At 45.2% G+C, this 21,190-nt stretch overlaps 1 pseudogene; it reads right to left on the bottom strand.

The window, feature by feature from the left end:
• Positions 1–21,190, bottom strand: part of LOC115117279 (tight junction protein ZO-1-like) — a 222,293-nt pseudogene that overhangs the window by 166,137 nt on the left and 34,966 nt on the right.

The raw sequence follows: 21,190 nt of genomic DNA, 5'->3' as shown, positions 1-21,190 counted from the left end.
CAAAATTGATTTGTGTTGACTAGGCTAAATCAACAAACTAGGCATGCATATCTCGCATAATCCTCAAAACAAAGACTGGCCAAACTCGTGTTTCTAAAAGTAAATTAAAAAAGCACCGTAGAATGACTGTATAGTCTAATAAGGCCTTTTAACTTAACACACCAAGCCCTTCACTGACACCAGGATATTTAAGGAATACATGGTGACGGAATTGGCCGACAAAATCTATGGATAGAAGGCTATAATTTTGTCTGTCAAACAGTTAGGCCAACTATCTCTTATTGCTTGAATAGACTCCCAACACAAAACCCTCTTGTTGTTAGTAGCCTAAAGTCAAATTAAAATGATGGCTTGGGGGTAGATGGCTTGGGGGTCTAATGGCTTGGGGGTAGAAGCTGTTGAGGAGACTTTTGGTCCTAGGCTTGGAGCTCCGGAACTGCTTGCCGTGCGTTAGCAGAGAAAACAGTCGATGACTGGAGTCTCTGACAAGTAATATAAGCTATGTAAATTACTCAAATATGGCTTATTGTGAGGTCAATAACGCTGACAAATATCTTCATTATGGGCAATAAAAAATATTGTTCTTATTAAAATCAATTATAGCAGTACCAAGCTTACCTCCGGTCCTCCTTCTCATCTTTGCTCTCTCCCTCTCAAACTGAACAGGACATCAGTAGGCATAGTATGGTGCACAGATGGGACAAATACATTTTCCCCCCGGAAGAAGCCTTTGACTAGTCTCCTGAAGTTCCACCATACACAACACAGCCATTGGTTACACAACACAGCCATTGGTTAGGCAGCACAGCCATTGGTTACACAACACAGCCATTGGTTAGGCAGCACAGCCATTGGTTACACAACACAGCCATTGGTTAGGCAGCACAGCCATTGGTTACACAACACAGCCATTGGTTAGGCAGCACAGCCATTGGTTACACAACACAGCCATTGGTTAGGCAGCACAGCCATTGGTTACACAACACAGCCATTGGTTAGGCAGCACAGCCATTGTTACACAACACAGCCATTGGTTAGGCAGCACAGCCATTGGTTACACAACACAGCCATTGGTTACGCAGCACAGCCATTGGTTACACAACACAGCCATTGGTTAGGCAGCACAGCCATTGGTTACACAACACAGCCATTGGTTAGGCAGCACAGCCATTGGTTACACAACACAGCCATTGGTTAGGCAGCACAAATGGGTTTTCATCAGCAAGAGTAGGGCAGACCAGGGCTCATGATTTGGGATGTGTAAGTGTGTAATGCAGTGTAGCCTAGTTTTATATACACCAATCACAGTAGTGCAAAAAACTTGGGAAGGAAGTACATTTTCTTAGAAAATATAATTTTGCCCTGTGCTTTTCCAAGCATGCTCTAGGTATAGCCGATCAATTGAGACCACACTAGGACCACTTGATCTATCCCGCCCAGCAGGCATGAGGGGCAGCATCAGAAGCACATACTATAACAAGCAACTCATTCTCAAACACTGAGCAATATGACATTTAATCGATTACAAATTACATGACCCTCACATGGACAAAAATAAATAAATAAAATACTAAATACTCAAATTAATACTAAATACTAATACTTAATAGTACATACTAATACTTAATACTAATACTAATATTAATAATAATACTATACCCTCCCCCTGACTGAAATTGAAAAAGTAAGTATCTCCCATTTCCTCCTGGGTAACAATTGTATAAATTTCAACCGCTCCCTTATCCACGACAAACAACACAGCATCATTCAAACTCTAACTGAAATGAATACTTGTTGTATTCGGCGCATAAATAAAGTTGGATTTGAACTGAAATGTACTCTAATTGTAAAAATATGGTATTAGATTGATAGAGAATGGAAACAATCCTTGTTTTATTGGGTCTCGACCCCGCCCTGTGCAACTGGGTCCTGGACTTCCTGACGGGCCACCCCCCAGGTGGTGAGGGTTGGCAACAACATCTCCACCCCACTGATCCTCAACACTGGGGCCCCACAAGGGTGCGTTCTCAGCCCTCTCCTGTACTCCCTGTTCACCCACGACTGCGTGGCCATGCACGCCTCCAACTCAATCATCAAGTTTGCAGACGACACTACAGTGGTAGGCTTGATTACCAACAATGACGAGATGGCCTACAGGGAGGAGGTGAGGGCCCTTGGAGTGTGGTATCAGGAAAATAACCTCACACTCAACGTCAACCAAACATGATGATTGTGGACTTCAGGAAACAGCAGAGGGAGCACCCCCCTATCCACATCGACGGGACAGTAGTAGAGAGGGTAGAAAGTTTTAAGTTCCTCGGCGTACACATCATGGACAAACTGAAATGGTCCAACCACACAGACAGCGTGGTGAAGAAGGCGCAGCAGAGCCTCTTCAACCTCAGGAGGCTGAAGAAATTCGGCTTGTCACCAAAAACACTCACAAACTTTTACAGATGCACAATCGAGAGCATCCTGTCGGGCTGTATCACCGCCTGGTACGGCAACTGCTCCGCCCATAACCGTAAGGCTCTCCAGAGGGTAGAGAGGTCTGCACAACGCATCACCGGGGGCAAACTACCTGCCCTCTAGGGCACCTACACCACCTGATGTCACAGGAAGGCCAAAAAGATCATCAAGGACAACAACCACCCGAGCCACTGCCTGTTTACCCCGCTATCATCCAGAAGGTGAGGTCAGTACAGGTGCATCAAAGCAGGGACAGAGAGATTGAAAAACAGCTTCTATCTCAAGGCCATCAGACTGTTAAACAGCCATCACTAACATTGAGTGGCTGCTGCCAACATACTGACTCAACTCCAGCCACTTTAATAATGGAAAAATGTATGTAATAAATGTATCACTAATCACTTTAAACAATGCCACTTAATATAATGTTTACATTACTCATCTCAAATGTATATACTGTACTCTATACAATCCACTGCATCTTGCCTATGCCGTTCTGTACCATCACTCATTCATATATGTGTTTATGTACATATTCTTATTCATTCCTTTAAACTGATGTGTATAAGGTAATTGTTGTGAAATTGTTAGGTTAGATTACTCGATGGATATTACTGCGCTGTCAGAACTAGAAGCACAAGCATTTCGCTACACTCCCATTAACATCTGCTAACCATGTGTATGTGACAAATAAAATTTGATTTGATTAGTTTAGTGGTTCATTATTGTGACTAATCCCATGTCTACCGATTGTGCTTAATGTCCATGATCTCTCCCTCTGTCATAAATAATGAAGGAAAAGTCAATAGGAGTCATTCAGATTTATAGAGGAGAGAGCAAAGAATAGTATATTCAATTCAATGCATCATGTTAATAATTATGAGTGAACAGTACGATCATCAATATTCAATTCAATGCATCATGTTAATAATTATGAGTTTACAGTACGATCATCAATATTCAATTCAATGCATCACATTAATAATTATGAGTTTACAGTACGATCATCAATATTCAATTCAATAGATCACATTATTAATTATGAGTTTACAGTACGATCATCAATATTCAATTCAATGCATCACATTAATAATTATGAGTGAACAGTACGATCATCAATATTCAATTCAATGCATCACATTAATAATTATGAGTGAACAGTACGATCATCAATATTCAACTCAATGCATCACGTTATTAATTATGAGTGTACAGTACGATCATGAATATTCATCATCCAGCCCCCCTATAGGTTTCTTTGTTATGATATTAATGAGGTAATTCAAAGTGAATACCTACGGTACATAACACATACCAACCAAAATTATTTTAAATACGAGAGACATAGAAGATATTAATTATATTTATTTCACTCTAGTCAGAGTACATGCAGTGATGTGCCGTGGGTCTCATCTGTATGGATATTCATACACACACAAATGCGCACACACACATATACACACACACACACACACACACACCCTTCTCCAAAGACCCTGCTCCTGAGTCACTGCTAACATCTGCTGTTTTCCACAGAGGCAGTGGGGTCTCACACACACTACACCCCAGGCAGGCACACACGTGACACACACACACACACACACACCTGTCCTCCTGTCCTCCCCTCACTCCACACAAAACCTCCCACTCTACTGTAATCACACAGCATAAACCCTCTCCCACACTCTCCTTCTCTTTCTCCTCCTCCTCCTTCACATAGGAACCATCTCCTTACAACAAACCCTGAATATGCAGATTGGCTCATTCAGCTGCAGTTGCTCCTCCGCTCTCCACCATAAATGCAGCTGCAGCACATTCAGAGGACTGATCAGAGGAAAAATGCTTACGCAATTTTTTTTTTATGTACTGGGACGGGGGACGGGGGTGCTTGGGAACCTCTGTTCACAGTAGCCTCTACTGCAGCCACAAAGGGGATTTTAGGTGTGTATGTGTGCATATAAACACAAGGAGAGGAGGAAAGCAGATGTGTGTGTATATATATATATATATTAGGTTGAGTGATCATGCACCTTTAAAGAGTGATTATTTTGATTAGTGCTTTTATCTGGTTTTAAAAGTGCATCCGGTACATTAAATAATCTGAGATTAAAACTGCCTCTGGTACATCAGATAATCTGAGATTAAAACTGCCTCTGGTACATAAAATAATCTGAGATTAAAACTGCATCTAGTACATCAGATAATCTGGTTTTAAAACTGCCTCTGGTACATCAGATAATCTGGTTTTAAAAGTGCCTCTGGTACATCAGATAATCTGAGATTAAAACTGCCTCTGGTACATCAGATAATCTGGTTTTAAAAGTGCCTCTGGTACATCATATAATCTGAGATTAAAACTGCCTCTGGTACATCAGATAATCTGGTTTTGAAGATGGTATATCATATACCAGTAGGGCCCTCATAGTTTGTCTGTGTTCGCAATGGCAGTTCTGGCCTAAAGAAGTGCATTATATTCATAGCCACGGAAAGTAGGGTTTTTGATGGTGATGCAACGCCCCCTGAAAAATCTGAATTTAAAAAAAGAAATGTTAATAAAAATACACGTTATTTTTTTGCTATACATTTTTTCTCTCTCTGTGATGTCATTCTAATGGAATCTAGAAATAACAAAACTCTGTCATCAAACATCCACATCAAATTAAATATTTTTCTTGATCAAATAACATGGGAAAACAACCAATTTTTTTGTGCAGTATTAATTTACCATCCTTTCAAACCACTTAATTTAAATGTACATTAGTGTATTGTACATAGGCTGGTCATCTTGGTTTCTACCTGTAGACTTTTCATCACCATGACGATAAAACAATGTACAATACAGTAATTGAGTACATGGAGACATCAAGTGGTTTGTGACGATGTGGCTCAGTTGGTAGAGCATGGTGTGTGCAACACCAGGGTTGTGGGTTCGATTCCCGTGGGGGACCAGTACAAAAATGTACACACTCACTACTGCTCTGGTTAAGAGTGTTTACTAAAATGAATGGAAAATTAATGAAGAGACCATTTCAGTTTTCACATAGAATTAAGTTGCATTTGCAAAAAGTATCGTAAACACTCTAATACATTTAGTTACAAAAAGTAGAGTGCACTGGTCCTTTAATAGTTCTGTATTACTGGACCACTATAGACAACACCCACCACCCCCCAAACTACTTCCCTATGATTAGCTATAGAGAAATGGGGGTTCCCTCCTGGTCAAAAGTAGTGCACTAGGGAATAGGGTTCCATGTATCTGGTCAAAAGTAGTGCACTAGGGAATAGGGTGCCAAGTCCTGGTCGAAATTAAAGCACTAGAGAATAGGGTGCCAATTCCTAGTCGAAATTAAAGCACTAGGGAATAGGGTGCCATGCATCTGGTCAAATGTAGTGCACTAGGGAATAGGGTGCCAAGTCCTGGTCAAAAGTAGTGCACTAGGGAATAGGGTGCCATGTATCTGGTCAAAAGTAGTTCACTAGGGAATAGGGTGCCAAGTCCTGGTCAAAAGTAGTGCACTAGGGAATAGGGTGCCAAGTCCTGGTCAAAAGTAGTACACTAGGGAATAGGGTGCCATGTATCTGGTCAAAAGTAGTGCACTAGGGAATAGGGTGCCATGTATCTGGTCAAAAGTAGTGCACTAGGGAATAGGGTGCCATGTATCTGGTCAAAAGTAGTGCACTAGGGAATAGGGTGCCAAGTCCTGGTCGAAAGTAGTGCACTAGGGAATAGGGTGCCAAGTCCTGGTCAAAAGTAGTGCACTAGGGAATAGGGTGCCATGTATCTGGTCAAAAGTAGTGCACTAGGGAATAGGGTGCCAAGTCCTGGTCGAAATTAAAGCATTAGGGAATAGGGTGCCTTGTATCTGCTCGAAATTAAAGCACTAGGGAATAGGGTGTCAAGTCCTGGTCAAAAGTAGTGCACTAGGGAATAGGGTGCCAAGTCCTGGTCAAAAGTAGTGCACTTGGGAATAGGGTGCCAAGACCTGGTCGAAATTAAAGCACTAGGGAATAGGGTGCCTTGTATCTGGTCAAAAGTAGTGCACTAGGGAATAGGGTGCCATGTATCTGGTCAAATGTAGTGCACTATGGAATAGGGTGCCAAGTCCTGGTCAAAAGTAGTACACTAGGGAATAGGGTGCCATGTATCTGGTCAAAAGTAGTGCACTAGGGAATAGGGTGCCAAGTCCTGGTCGAAATTAAAGCATTAGGGAATAGGGTGCCTTGTATCTGCTCGAAATTAAAGCACTAGGGAATAGGGTGTCAAGTCCTGGTCAAAAGTAGTGCACTAGGGAATAGGGTGCCAAGTCCTGGTCAAAAGTAGTGCACTTGGGAATAGGGTGCCAAGACCTGGTCGAAATTAAAGCACTAGGGAATAGGGTGCCTTGTATCTGGTCAAAAGTAGTGCACTAGGGAATAGGGTGCCATGTATCTGGTCAAATGTAGTGCACTAGGGAATAGGGTGCCAAGTCCTGGTCAAAAGTAGTACACTAGGGAATAGGGTGCCATGTATCTGGTCAAAAGTAGTGCACTAGGGAATAGGGTGCCAAGTCCTGGTCAAAAGTAGTGCACTATATAGAGCCTGGGATATACTCTAACCTCTCTGCAGAAAACATTCCTTCCTTAAAATATTCTCTGAACTAGCTGATTGGGGCAAGAAAAATACTGCATAACCCCCCCCCCCCCCCACCCTCCACCTTCCCACATCTTCTTAGTTCTCACATATATAACCAAGGTCCTTAGATGGAAATTCTCATTGTTGTAGAACTCCTCCAGGATATCACTGCAAGAAATGGACCATACGTCCCAAATGGAACCCTGTTCCCTACCTATACAGTACACTATTTTAGACCAGGGCCCATAAGAAATAGGGGGGGGGGGCATTGTGGACGCAAGGGAGGTTCTGTGGGGGTTTAAAACTCCTCTGAACAGCAGGAAAGATGACTCATATGTCTCTATTGTCTCAGTGAAGAAGTCTAATGTACACAAAGAAAGCCTAAGGGGTGTGTGTGTGTGTGTGTGTGTGTGTGTGTGTGTGTGTGTGTGTGTGTGTGTGTGTGTGTGTGTGTGTGCGTGTGTGCGTGTGTGTGTGTGCGTATATGTGTGTGTGTGTGTGTGTGCGCCAGCAGTACATTTATTCATTAAAAGGAAGCTCAGTTCTTATCCCAACTAAAGGAATTCATTATACTGTACATTCACTGCTGCATAATACTGTAAGATAGAAATATGAGATGGATAAGTCCCTGGCTAGTTATGTCAACTTACAATGACATTGTCTGCAGTCTGAAATTCGTACCCTATTCCCTACATAGTGCCTTATTCTGGTCAAAAGTAGTGCACTATATAGGGAATAGGGTCCCATTTGGGATGCACAATGACATTGTCTGCAGTCTGAAATTCGTACCCTATTCCCTACATAGTGCCTTATTCTGGTCAAAAGTAGTGCACTATATAGGGAATAGGGTCCCATTTGGGATGCACATATTATGTCCCTGATATTGTGGTTGTCCTTAGTACAGCAGGGGTGGAGGATTTAACTGGGCAAGTCAGTTAAGAACAAATTCTTATTTACAATGACGGCCTACAAAGAGGCTAAGCAACCTCTCTTCTCGTCTTCCCCAGTGTCTGTTCTTTTCCAGGTATGGTTTTATGGTCCTTCTCCCTCTATCTCTGTTGTGCTTTCTGCAGCCTTTGCACAAACATCAGATTCAAGCTTTCTGTGAACAAGTGGTCATCTTGCCAACACAATGACAGTGAGAGTGGGCCCACAGCCACGGCTCCACCCCCTGGTCATGACGTCAAAGGGATGGGCCATCAAACATGAAAACACAAATCCTCCCTATTATGGAGTAATAACTACAATATCCTGCAAGGAGCACTATAATTGTATTAATGGTCCTGAATTAATACATATTTATGCCCCGACAAATTATACATTCACTTCCAAACATAACTGAAAGACTCAAAATGATACTGCAAGAGGACAGATGTTGAAAATCTGAATACATTAGACACTGTGGTACAACGAGACAGATTCCTATTTGTTTATTCAATGCATCTATCTGTCCCTATCCAAATAATCCAGAAATGAACCAAATGCTATGAAGCATGGATGTTGTTTATGAGTATAAACCCGTTTATGAGTATAAACAACACTATGAAACCAAGAGACCCCAGTACAGGAGTAAACAGGCCTGAGGGTTGCACTTCATACCAGTCCGCGTAGCTGAAAGACTGCAAAAGCAAACCAACACGACTGTATGCGTTGCCCTGGTGATTACAGTAAACAAACATCGGAAATCTACATCCGGAAGAAAACAACGCGACGGCTGACTGCAAAAGTTGAAACTATTTTAACACTGGTCGGCAAGCGCAGTCTGTCCACAGCCAGACTCAACGGTATTTACCATCGTGCTCTCGTTGAAAACAATGACATCCGGTTTTTGCCGTCTACCTTCTACCTCGTACCATCTAAACGCAGCATAAGAAGGTTAAACTCAGATCATGTCTTTTTGGGTTGTTGAGTCAGTTAGACCATGCCTATTTAAAGGCAAGTTAGCTGGCTAAGTCATTGCTCTTTCTTGGCTGTATACCCCTCTGACTGGGGATTTAGTGCTATAAAAACTAATGGTTAGACATGCCACAATGCATTTTTATTTTTATTTAACTAGGCAAGTCAGTAAAGAACAAATTCTTATTTACAATGACGGCCTAGGAACAGTGGGTTAACTGCCTTGTTCAGGGGAAGAATGACAGATTTTTACCTTGTCAGCTCGGCGATTCAATCTAGCAACTTTTCGGTTACTGACCCCCATTTATAGTGATTGTTCTTCAATCAAAACCTAATGCAAGATCAAATTCGATTTTGCCTTAGTATAAAACGCACAATGAATCCATCCCAGATCTCCGCATCAGCAGTTTGGTCCTCCAGCTCTGTGTGAAGGAGCTTTTAGTAGTGGGATGATGTCATTAAACTAATGGTGATAACGTTACAGGTCACAACCAATCAAATATGCCCCCCTGCACCTTAGTAGCAGAGGCCATCTCTGAGGTTGTAGTGTGTTGATGTAGTACAAGGCATCAAATTATTATTTTTTACTCAGTGTTTTGATCTGTTCCTATCCGAATAAACCAGAAATTAATAAAACATTATTGAAGCAGTGGATTTGTTTTTCCCCACACTATGTGAGTGAGCTTGTAGTGGGATGCTGCTGGAAAGAGATCCACTCCACAGCTCCGGTTCTTCCTGAGTCCTGCAGCCCCTCATCACTCACTGATAGGTAGATCTTTCCTCTCCTCCTCTCCTCTCTCCTCTCCACAGCTGCAGCCCCTCATCACTCACTGATAGGTAGATCTTTCCTCTCCTCTCTCCTCTCCTCTCGCCTCTCCACAACTGTAGCCCCTCTTCACTCACTGATAGGTAGATCTTTCCTCTCCTCTCTCCTCTCCTCTCTCCTCTCCACAGCTGCAGCCCCTCATCACTCACTGATAGGTAGATATTTCCTCTCCTCTCTCCTCTCCACAGCTGTAGCCCCTCATCACTCACTGATAGGTAGATCTTTCCTCTCCTCTCTCCTCTCCACAACTGTAGCCCCTCTTCACTCACTGATAGGTAGATCTTTCCTCTCCTCTCTCCTCTCCTCTCTCCTCTCCTCTCCACAGCTGTAGCCCCTCATCACTCACTGATAGGTAGATCTTTCCTCTCCTCTCTCCTCTCCACAACTGCAGCCCCTCATCACTCACTGATAGGTAGATCTTTCCTCTCCTCTCTCCTCTCCACAACTGCAGCCCCTCATCACTCACTGATATGTAGATATTTCCTCTCCTCTCTCCTCTCCACAACTGCAGCCCCTCATCACTCACTGATATGTAGATCTTTCCTCTTCTCTCTCCTCTCCACAGCTGCAGCCCCTCATCACTCACTGATAGGTAGATATTTCCTCTTCTCTCTCCTCTCCTCTCCACAGCTGCAGCCCCTCATCACTCACTGATAGGTAGATCTTTCCTCTCCTCTCTCCTCTCCTCTCTCCTCTCCACAGCTGCAGCCCCTCATCACTCACTGATAGGTAGATATTTCCTCTCCTCTCTCCTCTCCACAGCTGTAGCCCCTCATCACTCACTGATAGGTAGATCTTTCATCTCCTCTCTCCTCTCCTCTCTCCTCTCCACAACTGTAGCCCCTCTTCACTCACTGATAGGTAGATCTTTCCTCTCCTCTCTCCTCTCCTCTCTCCTCTCCTCTCCTCTCCACAGCTGTAGCCCCTCATCACTCACTGATAGGTAGATCTTTCCTCTCCTCTCTCCTCTCCACAACTGCAGCCCTTCATCACTCACTGATAGGTAGATCTTTCCTCTCCTCTCTCCTCTCCACAACTGCAGCCCCTCATCACTCACTGATATGTAGATCTTTCCTCTTCTCTCTCCTCTCCTCTCCACAGCTGCAGCCCCTCATCACTCACTGATAGGTAGATCTTTCCTCTCATCTCTCCTCTCCACAACTGCAGCCCCTCATCACTCACTGATATGTAGATCTTTCCTCTTCTCTCTCCTCTCCACAGTTGCAGCCCCTCATCACTCACTGATAGGTAGATCTTTTCTCTTCTCCCTCCTCTCCTCTCCACAGCTGCAGCCCCTCATCACTCACTGATAGGTAGATCTTTCCTCTTCTCTCTCCTCTCCTCTCATCTCCACAGCTGCAGCCCCTCATCACTCACTGATAGGTAGATCTTTCCTCTCCTCTCTCCTCTCCTCTCCACAGCTGTAGCCCCTCATCACTCACTGATAGGTAGATCTTTCCTCTCCTCTCTCCTCTCCACAGCTGTAGCCCCTCATCACTCACTGATAGGTAGATCTTTCCTCTTCTCCTCTCCTCTCCACAGCTGTAGCCCCTCATCACTCACTGATAGGTAGATATTTCCTCTCCTCTCTCCTCTCCACAGCTGTAGCCCCTCATCACTCACTGATAGGTAGATCTTTCCTCTTCTCCTCTCCACAGCTGCAGCCCCTCATCACTCACTGATAGGTAGATCTTTCCTCTTCAACTCTCCTCTCTCCTCTCCACAGCTGCAGCCCCTCATCACTCACTGATAGGTAGATCTCTCCTCTCCTCTCCTCTCCTCTCCTCTCCTCTCCTCTCCACAGCTGTAGCCCCTCATCACTCACTGATAGGTAGATCTTTCCTCTCCTCTCCACAGCTGCAGCCCCTCATCACTCACTGTAAGGCGGACTGTTACTTCCATAAGCTGCATTTGGGTTTGAGCTAGTCAGCAAGTTTCCCTTTCCCTCTCTCTTGTGCAATGTACACACACACACACTGTACTTTTATTTTTTATTTCACCTTTATTTAACCAGGTAGGCAAGTTGAGAACAAGTTCTCATTTACAATTGCGACCTGGCCAAGGTAAAGCAAAGCAGTTCGACACATACAACAACACAGAGTTACACATGGAGTAAAACAAACATACAGTCAATAATACAGTAGAAAAAAGTCTATATACGATGTGAGCAAATGAGGTGAGATAAGGGAGGTAAAGGCAAAAAAAGGCCATGGTGGCGAAGTAAATACAATATACAAAGTAAATACAATATACAAAGTAAATACAATATAGCAAGTAAAACACTGGAATGGTAGATTTGCAGTGGAATAATGTGCAAAGTAGAAATAAAAAGAATGGGGTGCAAAGGAGCAAAATAAATAAATAAATACAGTAGGGGAAGAGGTAGTTGTTTGGGCTAAATTATAGATGGGCTATGTACATGTGCAGTAATCTGTGAGCTGTTCTGACAGCTGGTGCTTAAAGCTAGTGAGGGAGATAAGTGTTTCCAGTTTCAGAGATTTTTGTAGTTCGTTCCAGTCATTGGCAGCAGAGAACTGAAAGGAGAGGCGGCCAAAGGAAGAATTGGTTTTGGGGGTGACCAGAGAGATATACCTGCTGGAGCGCGTGCTACAGGTGGGTGCTGCTATGGTGACCAGTGAGCTGAGATAAGGTGGGACTTGTAGGTGACCTGGAGCCAGTGGGTTTGGCGACGAGTATGAAGCGAGGGCCAGCCAGCGAGAGAGTACAGGTCGCAGTGGTGGGTAGTATATGAGGCTTTGGTGACAAAACGGATGGCACTATGATAGACTGCATCCAATTTATTGAGTAGGTTATTGGAGGCTATTTTGTAAATGACATCGCCGAAGTCGAGGATCGGTAGGATGGTCCGTTTTACGAGGGTATGTTTGGCAGCATGAGTGAAGGATGCTTTGTTGCGAAATAGGAATCTGGATAAGAGCGTCTGCTCTGAGGGTAGGCAACAACATCTCCTCCCCGCTGATCCTCAACACGGGGGCCCCACAAGGGTGCGTTCTGAGCCCTCTCCTGTACTCCCTGTTCACCCACGACTGCGTGGCCATGCACGCCTCCAACTCAATCATCAAGTTTGCGGACGACACAACAGTGGTAGGCTTGATTACCAACAACGACGAGACGGCCTACAGGGAGGAGGTGAGGGCCCTCGGAGTGTGGTGTCAGGAAAATAACCTCACACTCAACGTCAACAAAACTAAGGAGATGATTGTGGACTTCAGGAAACAGCAGAGGGAACACCCCCCTATCCACATCGATGGATCAGTAGTGGAGAGGGTAGCAAGTTTTAAGTTCCTCGGCATACACATCACAGACAAACTGAATTGGTCCACTCACACTGACAGCGTCGTGAAGAAGGCGCAGCAGCGCCTCTTCAACCTCAGGAGGCTGAAGAAATTCGGCTTGTCACCAAAAGCACTCACAAACTTCTACAGATGCACAATCGAGAGCATCCTGGCGGGCTGTATCACCGCCTGGTACGGCAACTGCTCCGCCCTCAACCGTAAGGCTCTCCAGAGGGTAGTGAGGTCTGCACAACGCATCACCGGGGGCAAACTACCTGCCCTCCAGGACACCTACACCACCCGATGTTACAGGAAGGCCATAAAGATCATCAAGGACATCAACCACCCAAACCACTGCCTGTTCACCCCGCTATCATCCAGAAGGCGAGGTCAGTACAGGTGCATCAAAGCTGGGACCGAGAGACTGAAAAACAGCTTCTATCTCAAGGCCATCAGACTGTTAAACAGCAATCACTAACATTGAGTGGCTGCTGCCAACACACTGTCATTGACACTGACCCAACTCCAGCCACTTTAAAAATGGGAATTGATGGGAAATGATGTAAATATATCACTAGCCACTTTAAACAATGCTACCTTATATAATGTTACTTACCCTACACTATTCATCTCATATGCATATGTATATACTGTACTCTAGATCATCGACTGCATTCTTATGTCACTAGCCACTTTAACTATGCCACTTTGTTTACTTTGTCTACATACTCATCTCATATGTATATACTATACTCGATACCATCTACTGTATGCTGCTCTGTACCATCACTCATTCATATATCCTTATGTACATATTCCTTATCCCCTTACACTGTGTATAAGACAGTAGTTTTGGAATTGTTAGTTAGATTACTTGTTGGTTATCACTGCATTGTCGGAACTAGAAGCACAAGCATTTCGCTACACTCGCATTAACATCTGCTAACCATGTGTATGTGACAAATAAAATTTGATTTGATTTGATTTGATTTGCTAAATGACTTAAATGTAAATGTAAATGTAGATTTAACTTTGGATTGGATATGTTTGATGTGAGTCTGGAAGGAGAGTTTACAGTCTAACCAGACACCTAGGTATTTGTAGTTGTCCACATATTCTAAGTCCGAACCGTCCAGAGTAGTGATGCTGGATGGGCGGGCAGGTGCAGGCAGCGACCAGTTGAAGAGCATGCATTTAGTTTTACTTGTATTTAAGAGCAGTTGGAGGATATACAGTGTGAGAGGCCATCAGCTGTGTTCTTAGTCTCTAGAGAGAGAGACACAGTGATGTGACAGTGACCTCTCTGGCTCTTCGAACCTGAAACTGAGGTGTGTGTGTTTGTGCGAGCGTGCACATATCCTGTGTGTGTGTGTGTGTGTGTGTGTGTGTGTGTGTGTGTGTGTATGTGAGAGAGAGAAATTGACAGTGTCATGCCCTGACCTTAGAGATCCTTTTTATTCTCTATTTTGGTTAGGTCAGGGTGTGACTCGGGTGGGTACTCTAGTTTTTTCCATTTCTATGTGGGCCTGGTATGGTTCCCAATCAGAGGCAGCTGTCTATCGTTGTCTCTGATTGGGGATCATATTTAGGCAGCCTTTTCCCACCTGTTGTTTGTGGGATCTTGTTTTTGTGTAGCTGCCTGTGAGCAGCCCAGAACGTCGCGTTTCGTTTTCGTCTGTATTGTTTTTGGTGAGTTTCATATTTATTAAACATGTGGAACTCTAAGTACGCTGCTCCTCGGTCCATTCATTCAGACGAACGTGACAGACAGCTCATGAAGACATAACGAGTTTGTGGTAAGTCACTCTGTCTCTCCTCTCTGTGAGGACAGACAGGCGGACGGACAGCAGCAGGACTGTAAAGCCTTTAGAGTTTTATTGTGTATTATAAACTGTGTGGTTTGAGACCTGAATTATGATTGGCTGACAGCCGTGATATATCAGACCGTATACCACAGGTACGACAAAACATTAATTTTTAATGCTCTAATTACGTTGGTAACCAGTTTAATAATAGCAATAAGGCACCTCGAGGGTTTGTGATATATGGCTAATATAGGGCTGTGTCCAGGCACTCCGCGTTGCGTCATGCTTAAACAGCCCTTAGCCGTGGTATATTGGCCATATACCACACCCCCTCGGGCCTTACTGTTTAATTATCCTTCATAGTTGTTATGTCACCACTGTCTCCTGCCAGAGCACTTCCATGTACTTTTAATGATCAAATAAATCAAACCAAATTCAGAGATGGATACTACAACTGAACACTAGCTGGCTACTCAGACCAACCAGCCTTCATCTTCTCAGCCTGGCTCTGAACCAAGTATAGCCATGAACCTGAACCTGGCTGAGGTTCCAATGTCTCAGTGAGGCAGAGTGACCGGTTCCAATGTCTCAGTGAGGCAGAGTGACTGTGGTTCCAATGTCTCAGTGAGGCAGAGTGACTGTGGTTCCAATGTCTCAGTGAGGCAGAGTGACTGTGGTTCCAATGTATCAGTGAGGCAGAGTGACTGTGGTTCCAATGTCTCAGTGAGGCAGAGTGACTGTGATTCCAACGTCTCAGTGAGGCAGAGTGACTGTGGTTCCAGTGTCTCAGTGAGGCAGAGTGACTGTGGTTCCAGTGTCTCAGTGAGGCAGAGTGACTGTGGTTCCAATGTCTCAGTGAGGCAGAGTGACTGTGGTTCCAATGTCTCAGTGAGCCAGAGTGACTGGGGTTCCAATGTCTCAGTGAGGCAGAGTGACTGTGGTTCCAATGTCTCAGTGAGGCAGAGTGACTGGGGTTCCAATGTCTCAGTGAGGCAGAGTGACTGTGATTCCAATGTCTCAGTGAGGCAGAGTGACTGTGATTCCAATGTCTCGGTGAGGCAGAGGGACTGTGGTTCCAGTGTCTCAGTGAGGCAGAGTCACTGGTTCCAATGTCTCAGTGAGGCAGAGTGACCGTGATTCCAATGTCTCAGTGAGGCAGAGTGACCGTGATTCCAATGTCTCAGTGAGGCAGAGTGACCGTGATTCCAATGTCTCAGTGAGGCAGAGTGACCGTGATTCCAATGTCTCAGTGAGGCAGAGTGACCGTGATTCCAATGTCTCAGTGAGGCAGAGTGACCGTGATTCCAATGTCTCAGTGAGGCAGAGTGACCGTGATTCCAATGTCTCAGTGAGGCAGAGGGACTGTGGTTCCAGTGTCTCAGTGAGGCAGAGTCACTGGTTCCAATGTCTCAGTGAGGCAGAGTGACCGTGATTCCAATGTCTCAGTGAGGCAGAGTGACCGTGATTCCAATGTCTCAGTGAGGCAGAGGGACTGTGGTTCCAATGTCTCAGTGAGGCAGAGTGACTGGGGTTCCAATGTCTCAGTGAGGCAGAGTGACTGGGGTTCCAATGTCTCAGTGAGGCAGAGGGACTGTGGTTCCAATGTCTCAGTGAGGCAGAGTGACTGGGGTTCCAATGTCTCAGTGAGGCAGAGTGACTGGGGTTCCAATGTCTCAGTGAGGCAGAGTGACTGTGATTCCAATGTCTCAGTGAGGCAGAGTGACTGTGATTCCAATGTCTCGGTGAGGCAGAGGGACTGTGGTTCCAGTGTCTCAGTGAGGCAGGGTGACTGTGAGTTCAATACCAGTGTAACAGTTTTGCTTCCGTCCCTCTCCTTGCCCCTACCTGGGCTCGAACCAGGGACCCTCTGCACACATCAACAATTGCCTCCCACGAAGCACCGTTACCTATCGCTCCACAAAAGCAGCGGCCCTTGCAGAGCAACGGGGAACAACTACTTCAGGTCTTAGAAAGAGTGACGCCACCGATTGAACCGCTATTAGCGCGCACCACCGCTACACTAGCTAGCCATTTCACACAGGTTACACTAGCATGGGCCACATGCACTGAATGTATCACTACCAATGCTGACAGTTCAGTAAATCACTCTGGAAATGAACTTATCATTACTTAGGCGCAACATGGAGCTAGCTCATATAAACATGTACATAGGTCCATATTCAAGACATAAATGCACTGACTCACTGTACTGTAAGTCACTTTGGATAGGAGCGTCAGCTAAATGACCATATTACTAGCTAGGGCTATGTAGCTAGCTCACGTAAACATGTGCATGGCATGTGGTGCAAAGGAGGTTGGTGGCACCCTAATTGGGGAGGACGGGCTCGTGGTAACGGCTGGAGCGGAATAAGTGGAATGGTATCAAATACATCAAACACATGGTTTCCATGGTTTCCATTGTTTCCATGGTTTCCATTGTTTCCAGGTGTTTGATGCCATTCCATTTGTTCCGTTCCAGCCATTATTATGAGCCGTCCTCCCCACTGATGTGGTGTCATATTGAATCTGGTAATGTTACCAGTTCTGTCTGTTTGAATAAAAATCATCTGCTAAATGACCATATTATTACTTAGGGGCTTGAAGTAATGGGAAAAGGTCTGTCGTTTTAGTGTCTTCACTTACATTGGAGTCCAGCAGGTCGATGCTGTCCAGGCTCTTGCTCCTGTGGATACGACCTTTGATCCTGCGTAGCGACGGCTTGGCCTGATGTATGCTGCTCACAGACGACGATGCAGAGATTGAGCCGCTCCCGTGTCCTAGCCCGAGACCGTGTCCGTGTCCCTGACCTTGGCCTTGACCCCGGCTGGCTCTGCCGTGTGGGAGATTGCCGGGGTGGAGGAGGCTGGGGTGAATCCTGAGGGTGGGACAAAAACATCCCATCAGGATCATCATACTGAACTCCGAGAATAGAAGAGACGAGAATATAAATTGTCACTGAATGTCAAATCGGTTGCAGCAAAACTACAAACAATTAACAAGTGGACAAGTGCCTGGCCTCTAGTGTTATCAGTACTGTGTCTTAGTGAATGAACCATAGTGTTATCAGTACTGTGTATTAGTGAATGAACCATAGTGTTATCAGTACTGTGTCTTAGTGAATGAACCATAGTGTTATCAGTACTGTGTCTTAGTGAATGAACCATAGTGTTATCAGTACTGTGTCTTAGTGCCTGGCCTCTAGTGTTATCAGTACTGTGTATTAATGCCTGGCCTCTAGTGTTATCAGTACTGTGTCTTAGTGCCTGGCCTCTAGTGTTATCAGTACTGTGTCTTAGTGAATGAACCATAGTGTTATCAGTACTGTGTCTTAGTGAATGAACCATAGTGTTATCAGTACTGTGTATTAGTGAATGAACCATAGTGTTATCAGTACTGTGTCTTAGTGAATGAACCATAGTGTTATCAGTACTGTGTCTTAGTGAATGAACCATAGTGTTATCAGTACTGTGTCTTAGTGCCTGGCCTCTAGTGTTATCAGTACTGTGTCTTAGTGCCTGGCCTCTAGTGTTATCAGTACTGTGTATTAATGCCTGGCCTCTAGTGTTATCAGTACTGTGTCTTAGTGCCTGGCCTCTAGTGTTAGCAGGACTGTGTCTTAATGCCTGGCCTCTAGTGTTATCAGTACTGTGTATTAGTGCCTGGCCTCTAGTGTTATCAGTACTGTGTCTTAGTGCCTGGCCTCTAGTGTTATCAGTACTGTGTATTAATGCCTGGCCTCTAGTGTTATCAGTACTGTGTCTTAGTGCCTGGCCTCTAGTGTTAACAGTACTGTGTCTTAATGCCTGGCCTCTAGTGTTATCAGTACTGTGTCTTAGTGCCTGGTCTCTAGTGTTAACAGTACTGTGTATTAGTGCCTGGCCTCTAGTGTTAACAGTACTGTGTATTAATGCCTGGCCTCTAGTGTTAGCAGTACTGTGTCTTAATGCCTGGCCTCTAGTGTTATCAGTACTGTGTCTTAGTGCCTGGCCTCTAGTGTTATCAGTACTGTGTCTTAGTGAATGAACCATAGTGTTATCAGTACTGTGTATTAGTGCCTGGCCTCTAGTGTTAACAGTACTGTGTCTTAGTGCCTGGCCTCTAGTATTATCAGTACTGTGTATTAGTGCCTGGCCTCTAGTGTTAGCAGTACTGTGTATTAGTGCCTGGCCTCTAGTGTTAGCAGTACTGTGTATTAATGCCTGGCCTCTAGTGTTAGCAGTACTGTGTATTAATGCCTGGCCTCTAGTGTTATCAGTACTGTGTTTTAGTGAATGAACCATAGTGTTAGCAGGTAGCTATGGAACCGCACGGTCTTAGTGCCTGGCCTCTAGTGTTAACAGTACTGTGTATTAGTGCCTGGCCTCTAGTGTTATCAGTACTGTGTCTTAGTGCCTGGCCTCTAGTGAATGAACCATAGTGTTAGCAGGTAGCTACGGAACCGCACGGCACTGGGCCAATTGTGCACCGCCCTATGGTACTCCCAATCACGGCCGGTTGTGATACAGCCTGGAATCGAACCAGGGTCTGTAGTGACGCCTCTAGCACTGAGATGCAGTGCCTTACACCTCTGTGCCACTCGGGAGCAGCCTCACTCAGTAAGGTGTGGTTACACCAGGCACTACTTCCAGTGATCAAACCAGAAGCTTGTGTGTTTCTCTTTTTCCCCAAGTAGTGCAGGGAAGTCCCTCCCATAGGATAGTAGGAAAGGAAGGAGGAGAGAGAGAACGTGCTAGAGCAGGGAAGTCCCTCCCATAGGATAGTAGGAAAGGAAGGAGGAGAGAGAGAACGTGCTAGAGCAGGGAAGTCCCTCCCATAGGATAGTAGGAAAGGAAGGAGGAGAGAGAGAACGTGCTAGAGCAGGGGGTTTAACCCATGTAGTACTGGTGATCTAGAGGAGAGAGAATGTGCTAGAGCAGGGGGTTTAACCCATGTAGTACTGGTGATCTAGAGGAGAGAGAATGTGCTAGAGCAGGGGAATTGAACCCATGTAGTACTGGTGATCTAGAGGAGAGAGAGCTAGAGCAGGGGGTTTAACCCATGTAGTACTGGTGATCTAGAGGAGAGAGAACGTGCTAGAGCCGGGGAATTGAACCCATATAGTACTGGTGATCTAGAGGAGAGAGAACATGCTAGAGCAGGGGAATTGAACCCATGTAGTACTGGTGATCTAGAGGAGAGAGAACGTGCTAGAGCAGGGGGTTTAACCCATGTAGTACTGGTGATCTAGAGGAGAGAGAACGTGCTAGAGCCGGGGAATTGAACCCATATAGTACTGGTGATCTAGAGGAGAGAGAACATGCTAGAGCAGGGGAATTGAACCCATGTAGTACTGGTGATCTAGAGGAGAGAGAACGTGCTAGAGCAGGGGGTTTAACCCATGTAGTACTGGTGATCTAGAGGAGAGAGAACGTGCTAGAGCAGGGGAATTGAACCCATATAGTACTGGTGACCTAGAGGCAGCGGCTTAGACTCAATTAGTTCCTTATTTCAAATGTTATTTATTTATTTATTATTATGTTTAAAAAAAAGTTAGTTTAGAGTTTTTATTCCTCTATATATATATATATATTTATTTTGGTTTATAAATGTTTTCCCCCAGTTTCGTGATATCCAATTGGTAGTTACTCGAAGGTGGAAAGCCACGGGTCCTCTGAATCACGACCCCGCCAAGCCGCACTGCATCTTGACACACTGCTCACCTAACCTGGAAGCCAGCCGCACCATTGTGTCGGAGGAAACACAGTGAAGTTGGCGACCACAGTCATGCGCCCAGCCTGCCACAAGGAGTCGCAAGAGCGCAATGGGATTAGGACATCCCAGCAGGCCAAATCCTCCCCTAACCCGGACGACGCTGGGCTAATTGTGCGCCGTCTCTCGCGGTCGCGGCCGGCTACGACAGAGCCTGGAATCAAACCCGGATCTGTAGTGACGCCTCTAGTACTGTGATGCAGTGTCTTAGACCACAGCGGCACTCGGGGAGGCTTTGACTGTATTGACAGGACATGCTTAACCAGGATTTACTCTCAAACGATACTTGAGAGAGGAGAGAGAGGGAGGGAGAGAGGAGAGACGGGGAGAGGGAGAGAGGAGAGACAGGGAGAGGGAGAGGAAAGGGAGAGAGGGAGAGAGGAGAGACAGGAGAGAGGAGAGAGGGAGAGGAAAGGGAGAGAGGGAGAGAGGGAGAGGAAAGGGAGAGACAGGGGAGAGACGGAGAGAGGGAAAGGAAAGGGAGAGAAGAGAGACAGGAGAGAGGGAGTGAGTGAGGGAGAGAGGGAGAGACAGGAGA

The sequence above is a fragment of the Oncorhynchus nerka genome, linkage group LG17 (genome assembly GCF_034236695.1).
Source record: "Oncorhynchus nerka isolate Pitt River linkage group LG17, Oner_Uvic_2.0, whole genome shotgun sequence".
Classification (NCBI taxonomy): Eukaryota; Metazoa; Chordata; class Actinopteri; order Salmoniformes; family Salmonidae; genus Oncorhynchus; species Oncorhynchus nerka.
The sequence above is the reverse complement of the archived record's forward strand: the minus strand, read 5'-3'. Positions and strand labels throughout refer to the sequence as shown.